This window comes from Rhynchophorus ferrugineus, unplaced genomic scaffold (assembly GCF_030347505.1).
Source record: "Rhynchophorus ferrugineus isolate W39M unplaced genomic scaffold, kcgeb_rfMv2 rfM2, whole genome shotgun sequence".
NCBI lineage: Eukaryota > Metazoa > Arthropoda > Insecta > Coleoptera > Curculionidae > Rhynchophorus > Rhynchophorus ferrugineus.
In genome coordinates this window covers 2,603,458-2,611,937 of record NW_027472581.1, presented here as the reverse complement: position 1 = coordinate 2,611,937, position 8,480 = coordinate 2,603,458, and positions in this window count along the sequence as shown.

Sequence of the window (8,480 nt, the reverse complement as noted above, 5' to 3'; positions counted from 1 at the left end):
ATATTTCTCTGCATAAGTAAACAATTTTATATTTAGTATTTTCGAGTTGTTTAAAATTGAACTTTTCATATTTATTACTTTTGCTACTCGATTTCCTGAAATCTGCCGCCGAAGACTATTGAACAGGTTTAGAAAAGTATGGAGAATTGTATTCCAATTATATGTTTTGGTTTCAATTGTTTATAATTGGCGAATTGAGTGACAATTACAATGAAATGCCTGAATGCCTGTTTCCAGACGTTTAGGTGATATGATGGGAATCATCCAAAAGGAGGGAAATTGATACCACAATTAAAATTCCCCTTGCAAGCAAAAGGAAGAGATCTGTGGCGCAATATATTAGCTATGAAGTGCCAATAGTCATGGGCTAGCCCAAGAGAGTCATACACATCAATATCGAGTCAGAATATTTTTGGCACTTTGGACTTGCTGTGCATAACGTGGGATCACCAATTATTACTGTATTAGCAGCTACTAAACCTGAATAAAACCATCTCAGCAGAAATCTGTTAACGCCAAAAAACAAACTGAATGCCATACTGCCCCTAAGAGATATATAATATCGGGTAACAGACCCAAATCCATACACTTTTCTCAATAAAAATAAAATCTATCGACATAATTGAAATGATATGGGAGATGGCGATGAATTATTATAATGAACTTGCTAGTCGAGAGTGTTGTACAGTGAAGAATTTTTTGGAGTTTTGTAAAGGAGCATTATCTGAGCTTTATCAGAACATATATGGGAAATCAGCAGAAATTTCCAAGAACAATGTACAAAGGTAGAAAGAGAAGAAACTAGGAGAAAAACACTAATATCAGAACGACTTGACCAGGAAACGTGTGAAGGAGACACAACAGTGAAGGAAACAAGAACTAAACGTATGAAGCTAATCAGAAAAATTTTCAGAATACAAGCTGACACCTATTGTTATATATAACAGTATAAATCAAGCTTATATATATATATATATATATATATATATATATATATATATATATATATATATATATATATATATATATATATACTTATATATATATATATATATATATATATATATATATATATATATATATATACTTATATATATATATATATATATATATATATATATATATATATATATATACTTATATATATATATATATATATATATATATATACTTATATATATATATATATATATATATATATACTTATATATATATATATATATATATATATATATATATATATATATATACTTATATATATATATATATATATATATATATATATATATATATATATATATATACTTATATATATATATATATATATATATATATATACTTATATATATATATATATATATATATATATATATATATATATACTTATATATATATATATATATATATATATATATATATATACTTATATATATATATATATATATATATATATATATATATATACTTATATATATATATATATATATATATATATATATATATATATATATATATATATATAAACATATATAGAGACATATATATATATATATATAAGAACTAAACGTATAAAGTTAATCAGAAAAATTTTCAGAATACAAGCAGACACCTATTGTTATATATAACATTATAAATCAAGCTTATACATTTGTTAGCCATAAGATACTGTTCACTCTATTATGAAAACGAGATTTGCGGATGGTGTTTTTATCGGCGGCACCGCTACCCGAACTGGAAATTCACTCTAAAGCGGCTAATTAAAAGAGACGCAGGGCAATACCGTCCGTTTCATCGCTCCATCTCTCTGGAGCGTCGTCTTTGTTCCAGCTAATTCCATGGCGTACAAGACGCAGCAGGAAATTGGCAAGAACGGTCTGCGAAACCCATTAATTTAGCCCGCGATTGTTTATGTCTATTAAGGGAGAGCGGACGCCAATTGTTTTCCGCCTACTGCGCTTTTATTTATGTTTTTAGATTTCGGTTTTGATTGAGTTCCCACCGGTTGAATTAATAAAGTGTCGGTATGATTTTTTTTCCGTCTCTCTCTCTCTCTCTCTCTCTCTCTCTCTCTCTCTCTCTCTCTCGGTCGTACGTGTATGAGGAGTACCTTCATACCTTCGTACCATCATTTGTCTTTTGTATTGTAAATTAGTATGATGTTATGACTGTCTTAGAAGGAACAAAAATTCTCACAGATATGGAAAGATCGACTTAAAATGGCCAAAACAGTCGATAGTAAAAAAACTAGCATACTACAAACAAAATATAAAACCATATATGTTGCATAAAATTCTATATAGGCATACATTTGGCACATTATTTTCAAGATCGCCGCTAGGACGGAACAGCCGGTACGCTAAAAAGCTGCCGAGTTTCGACAGGTCCCGGTTCGGGTAGGTCTGAAAATGGTAATTAGAAAACATACCACTGAAACAGTCGATATGAAAAGTAGTCAGTAGTAGTTATTAAAAGACGATAGTCGTTATTAGTCGATATTTCCGAATGCTACTCATAATAAATTGACAGCGGATGGTGTCTAGTGAACTAGAGAAATTTGTATTAATGAAATATAATTATATATTACCTTAGGTGACAGCAGTTCAACGATTACTGCTAGTATTTTTTGAAGAAAACTGTTGTCGAGGAAATGTATAAGGAACTGCATGATTTACTAGTTATTACCAAAACTAACAGCAAATTCAAAAGTACTAAAAGGCAATTAGTAGATAAAGGATATAGTAATGATATATGAGAGCTGTTACGGGTATGGAAGAATAGTAAGAACAGTACAGGAAACGCTAAACCTCATATACGTATATAGCTTTTTATAGAATGAAGGCGGCTGCAAGATTATTGGGGATGCAAGAAAGAAGGATAAAACAGTAAACTCACAAAGAAGCCGGAAGTATGCTTCTCTGATATATTGGAGAAGGGACGTTTAAGATTTTGGAGAATTGGATAATAACCGTTAGGAGAAATTTAAATCTTTATTTTACTGGTTACTCAATAATTTTACAAGTTTCATGGATTTATTTATATTATTATAGCTAGTAATGATGCAGGAGACCAAAACATTATTAAATTTTCCTTATTAATGTTGAATATGCTGGTTATATTCCTAACAAATTGTTGTTCAAAAATTCTTTCGCGACAAACCTTTCGCCAATAATATGTTGCTCTCATAGAAACTAGATTTAGCGCCTCATATGAAGACTATCCAACTTCTTTATTTGTGTACAAAGTAGAGGACTAGGATGGACACCACATATAGTTTCAACTCATATTCAGTTTTATAAGGAGAAACGCTTAAAAAATTATCAATACCTTTTACTGTCGCGATGGTTTGGCGAGAGCCTATACACGAAATAGTTGGCGCTATAGCTGTTGACAATGCAAAAGCAAAATTGTCTATAAAATGTCAACGAACTCCCAATTAGACCAATTCTACATTCAGACAGTTACGAGTTCCTACTTTAGCAAAATTTATGATTTCGCACTAGAAAATAAAGATGAATTGAATGGCAGAAAGAGAAATAACTCAATAAGTCTTGTATATCGCATCGCCTTTATTTAGGTAGCTAGGGTAAAGTTGTAAATTTATTTTTATGACTGTTTATAATTAGGATTGAAAAAATCAAAACGCCGAAATCTGACGGTAAAGAGACTGGGTAAGACTGGATCTCTTCTGGGATAACTTATGTTATAAGTCACCAGCTGGTACTGTGGTTCTGTGTCCACGTTAAGTATGCAATATGTTGTCCTGATAAAAGAGCGATATCAAAAAAATATATGCTTATAAGCAAAATCATTCTGATAAAGTTGTTTTTCTTTCTATTGTAGGAATGTTCGTCGGGTCGGTCAATCGATCGAAATGTGTGACTGCCGCTGCGATCATTTATCAGAACACTCACTACTATTTTTGGAAGGAATTTGCACGGGAACTAAAAACACTGGTTGAATCAAAGTTGTTTATTTTAACTTACGATTAATATATGTGGTCGATGGGATAATTGACAGGATATTAGGTTAAGGTGAAGGAAGTACGGTAGCGCTGTGGAAGTGGTACTGTGACAAGGGGACGGAGAAAAGAAAAGAGAGCGAGACGTCGTCGTGATGGTCTTTTATACCCTGAAACGGCATGGTACCAATCCACCGGCGTTGCCAACCTTTGTAGTTGTTGATGGTGAATTGGTGGTGGCCTAAAGGGTCGTGGCGGTCGCCACATAACTCCCCTCCTAATGGAACAGCCATGGAACGTACCTATATGTGGTGCAAGTTCTGGAATGCACCCGCAATCACGCAAACAAACGCCCGGAGACTGCTGATGAGATGGGGATCCCAACCTGAGCGAGGAGTTTTACGGGATCAGCTGCCATCGGAGCTGTAGCAGGACGTCGTTCGTCTTGAGGCGTTTAGCTTTGTTTGAGGGTACCTGTAAATGTGTTACGTGTCCCGTTTCGTGATGCGAGGGTGCTCATGTGTTGATATACATGGTGGGCTTCTGTGGTTTTCGTCCATCAGGCTAGTCTCGTGGGATGTCGTCGACCATGTGATGTTGTTGGGTTCCGCTCCTCCTGCTATCCTTCCATGCACGTGTCAAGCACCTGTCGAGTGGCTTATGTTGAGTTGATTTACCTGTTAGGCACTTTGATCACGTCGGGGTCACCAATTGTAGGTTAAATGATGTGTCTCGGTGAATGGAGGTAAAACGAAATGAAACAGTGGTGTTTACATTATGTGACCGTTATTTATTGGTTATATAAAAAATATGAAAAATACAAATGATAAAACGGATGCTAGCGGAGTTACCTGTTGACGAAGCTTGGGCAGTCGATGGTGACACCTCTAAACCAAACGAGGGTTGAGCACTGAATGAATCGAAATACCCTTCAATAACATCCCAGATAAACGTCTCGGGGTTGCCGCCAGCTATTCGTTATCGGGTTCTAGTTGGCGCTGCTGGCACCCCACCCGTGTTCAACATCTAGGATTATATTTCTGGGTATTTTCTAGACCGTTTTTCCACGATGTAAAATTCGACATGCCTCAAGGTCGCTACACTATATATTTTCGGAAGTAAATGATAAGAAAATTAAGAAAACCTTCTAAAATTCGAGGCTTTGCCAGAGTGTAGTAACATTAGAAACCTTTATTCAATTAAGAATGTAATGGAGTTAATTAAGTCACAACAAACACTTCGAAGCATCATTAGCATCTTAAATGGACTAAAAATGAGTATTTTCAAACATCCCAAATTTAATTTAATCTTTTAATACGATAATAACCTTTCCACCTTGTTATGGTGGCATATTATCCCGCTATCTCCTTTGCGCTGCCCATTGAAATTATGGGAGAGTTTTCCTTGAGGCAAATTAACTAAATCGCGGAATCGAGATTTCGGGATCGGCGAGAGATAGGAATTTGTTTTTGGGACATTTCGGGATATTGACAGATCGGATCCTTATAAAATTTAATGTTTTATTGAAATTTAGAAGTTTCTCGGGAATTAAAGTTAGCTCGGAGGTTTTATATTTTTATTTGGAAAGTCCTTTTAATTTGTTATCAGCTGAAAGTTCTGAAAGTACAGATATTATTATATTATTTGTAATTACTTATGTTATTTATATTTTAACTAGCGACACGCCCCGGCTTCGCACGGGTGCAATGCTGATACTAAATTAAATACACTACAGAAAAAATATGAACGTTGTATATAAAAACATAGCGGCCCGCTCCGACTTTGCACGGGCATAAGATATATATGCCTATGTCACTCAATGAAAACATGATTAAAATCGATCCAGTATTTTTGGTTCATTCATTACTGCCCTTGGCCTGCACGCATTAAATTTGGAGTAAAGCAATTCCTCTTCCCCTATACTTACTATGAAGATTTCCTGCTATCTTTGGAATATCTAAATTCATACAATTTTTATTACATTACACATTTTTAAACGCAAATTTTAAATTTGTAATATCTCCGAAAATATTTGTTTAATTTACATACTGTAAGGAACCATATTGATCTATATTAATTGCACACTGTATTTAAGGTACTTAATTCGATAAGGATTAATGCCGTATTGCTTAAAATAGCTTCGTAAACAAGCCATTTTCTCACGTAAAAAGTAAACAATAAAAATGGTTAATGTGGGTTATCCCTAAAAGATAAACATATACCATCGCGGACTTTTTTGTAGACCTTTTTATGGTGTACAATACTGTAGTACATTAATTTGATCTAACTCGTAGGGTTAGGCAGCGTTTTTGCTAACTGCTAAATAAGTCTAAAAAAATAGGTTAATTTACGACATCACGTTAGAAACCTAAAATTAGCAATGTTGCCTTAGTATATTATGCATGTATTATACATATAAACCTTCCTCTTGAATCACTCGCGCATATAGGGATATAGGGACAGAAAAGGCGACTTTGTTTTATACTATGTAGTGATGAGCAATTAGTATTTGATTTTATTTGTGAAAAACGATGATATCATAGATCGTTTTAATAAGTGATCTCTTGTAGAAACTTATAAACTAATATTATATTTTAATTGCTATTCTATTTTATTTTAAAACTGTTGTGTGTGTCTGTTAATCAGGTCGGGTGATAGTACACGTTTTAGCCTACGCAGTTTTCTGATAACACGCACTTTTAATTATGTGACGAGTGTATTCCGGTACACTAACACCTTGGATCACACCCGTTATGGTTTCCAGAGGGATATTGTCCTGAATTAGGTTATTATCGGCATGATATGGGACGTCAATGATGGTACGTAGCAGCTTATTTTGAATCTTTGATAGATGACTATGTTGGACAACCCAGGCCATCATTTTCCGTAAGAAGCGTTGCCTACTGCGCGTCTCGCAACTTAAGATCGACACCGCAAAAATTCCATGGCTGGATAACGTCATGTACCTAGGTCTCCACTTCGACCGACGGTTTGGTTGGCATTCCCAAATCCAGAAAGTAATTTAAAAAGGTCCCGGGATAGCAAACCTGCTATTTTCTCTGATCTTCCCTTCTAGCAGACTTCCCATCTCCATCAAATGCTTATTTTACAAGATGTTAATTAGGTTCGTACTCCTCTATGGATTTAATGTCTACTTCAAGTTTGTTACACCCAACCAGGTCAAACGGCTTCCAGTTTTCCAACATAAGCTCCTCAGGAGAATATTAAACGCTCCATGGTTTGTCAGAAATAATCAAATTTATAGGGAAACTGACACTCCAGAAATCAAACACTTCATATCCGAATCATTCCACAAACAACAACTCAGCTCGAGTTCTTCTGAAAACGCGCTTGTTCGCGAGATGGTCGATATGTTGGAAGGTTAGCACCGCGTCACCGCTAACCTCCCCCCCTTTTCCAGGCTGAAACGACCTCATCCGTCAATGCAGTCATAACTTTTGCCTCCATACGATAGTATCTGGTCGTGTGTTAACTCAAGTCCGCGAATCAATGGCATCGCCGGGTCCTCGTGCCCAATAACGTCTGCCCGATCAGCGGGTGCCATATCCCCAAATTTAATGCAGTACCAGTAGCGATCCTCAAGGGTCAACTGTGAGGCGGTTTCGGTTTAGTGTTTTGGTAAGCCCAGGGGCAGTCCCAGATAACCCGGTCCAATTTGTCACTACTGGGCTAGTTGCAGATCAGGTATGCGTCTTGCATTCCACCACCTGGTTTTAGGTCAGAACAAAAGAAATACCGCCCTCCAGTATGATGTAATATTTCCTTATGGGCCTAAGAATTGACTAATAGACTAATATACTATTATTCTATTATAATCCAGATTATTCGCAAGCTGTTTACACTTTTTAAATACATGTTTATTCCAGTTTAAGCGTCAGCGCAGATCTGTTTGCGGGAGCTTATTATTATCGAAATGTACAGGAGAACAAGTCTTTCTACGCAGGATAAACGTCAACCAAGTAGATTTTAACTAATTTGCCTTAATATGCCATTAATTCAAAAGCAAATAAATTTTGTTGAGACGAAGTTTGAGGTTTCTTGTAGCTGATATTAGGTTCTTGTGACATAATAAAATCGCCTTAATAACTAATGCCTTATCGTCAGCATATTTTGCCACAGTAGTCGTATTTGAGCTCTGCACGTCAGCTCTATACAGGAGGTTTGGTTTCATAGTTTTCAAAGCGAATTTTTTCATATATATTGTATATTCTTTGCTTTGGTTCCCATCTTTGCAAATGGTCAAATAAATTAAGCAAAGTATAGTGATTGGTATGTTCATTTCAAAATAAGAAATAAAATAAGAGATATCAATGGACATAACAGGTCAACTGAAAAGTCCCCGGCCTGAACTAAATCCATATGTTTTTTAGTTAGCCCAAACCCTCAAAAGATGCGTGTATAAATTTGACAGCTATCGGATCATTAGTTTGTGAATTACAACATTTTTAGTCAAGCAACTTTTGTTATTGTAAAAAAATGGATAAAAAGGAATTTGGCGTGT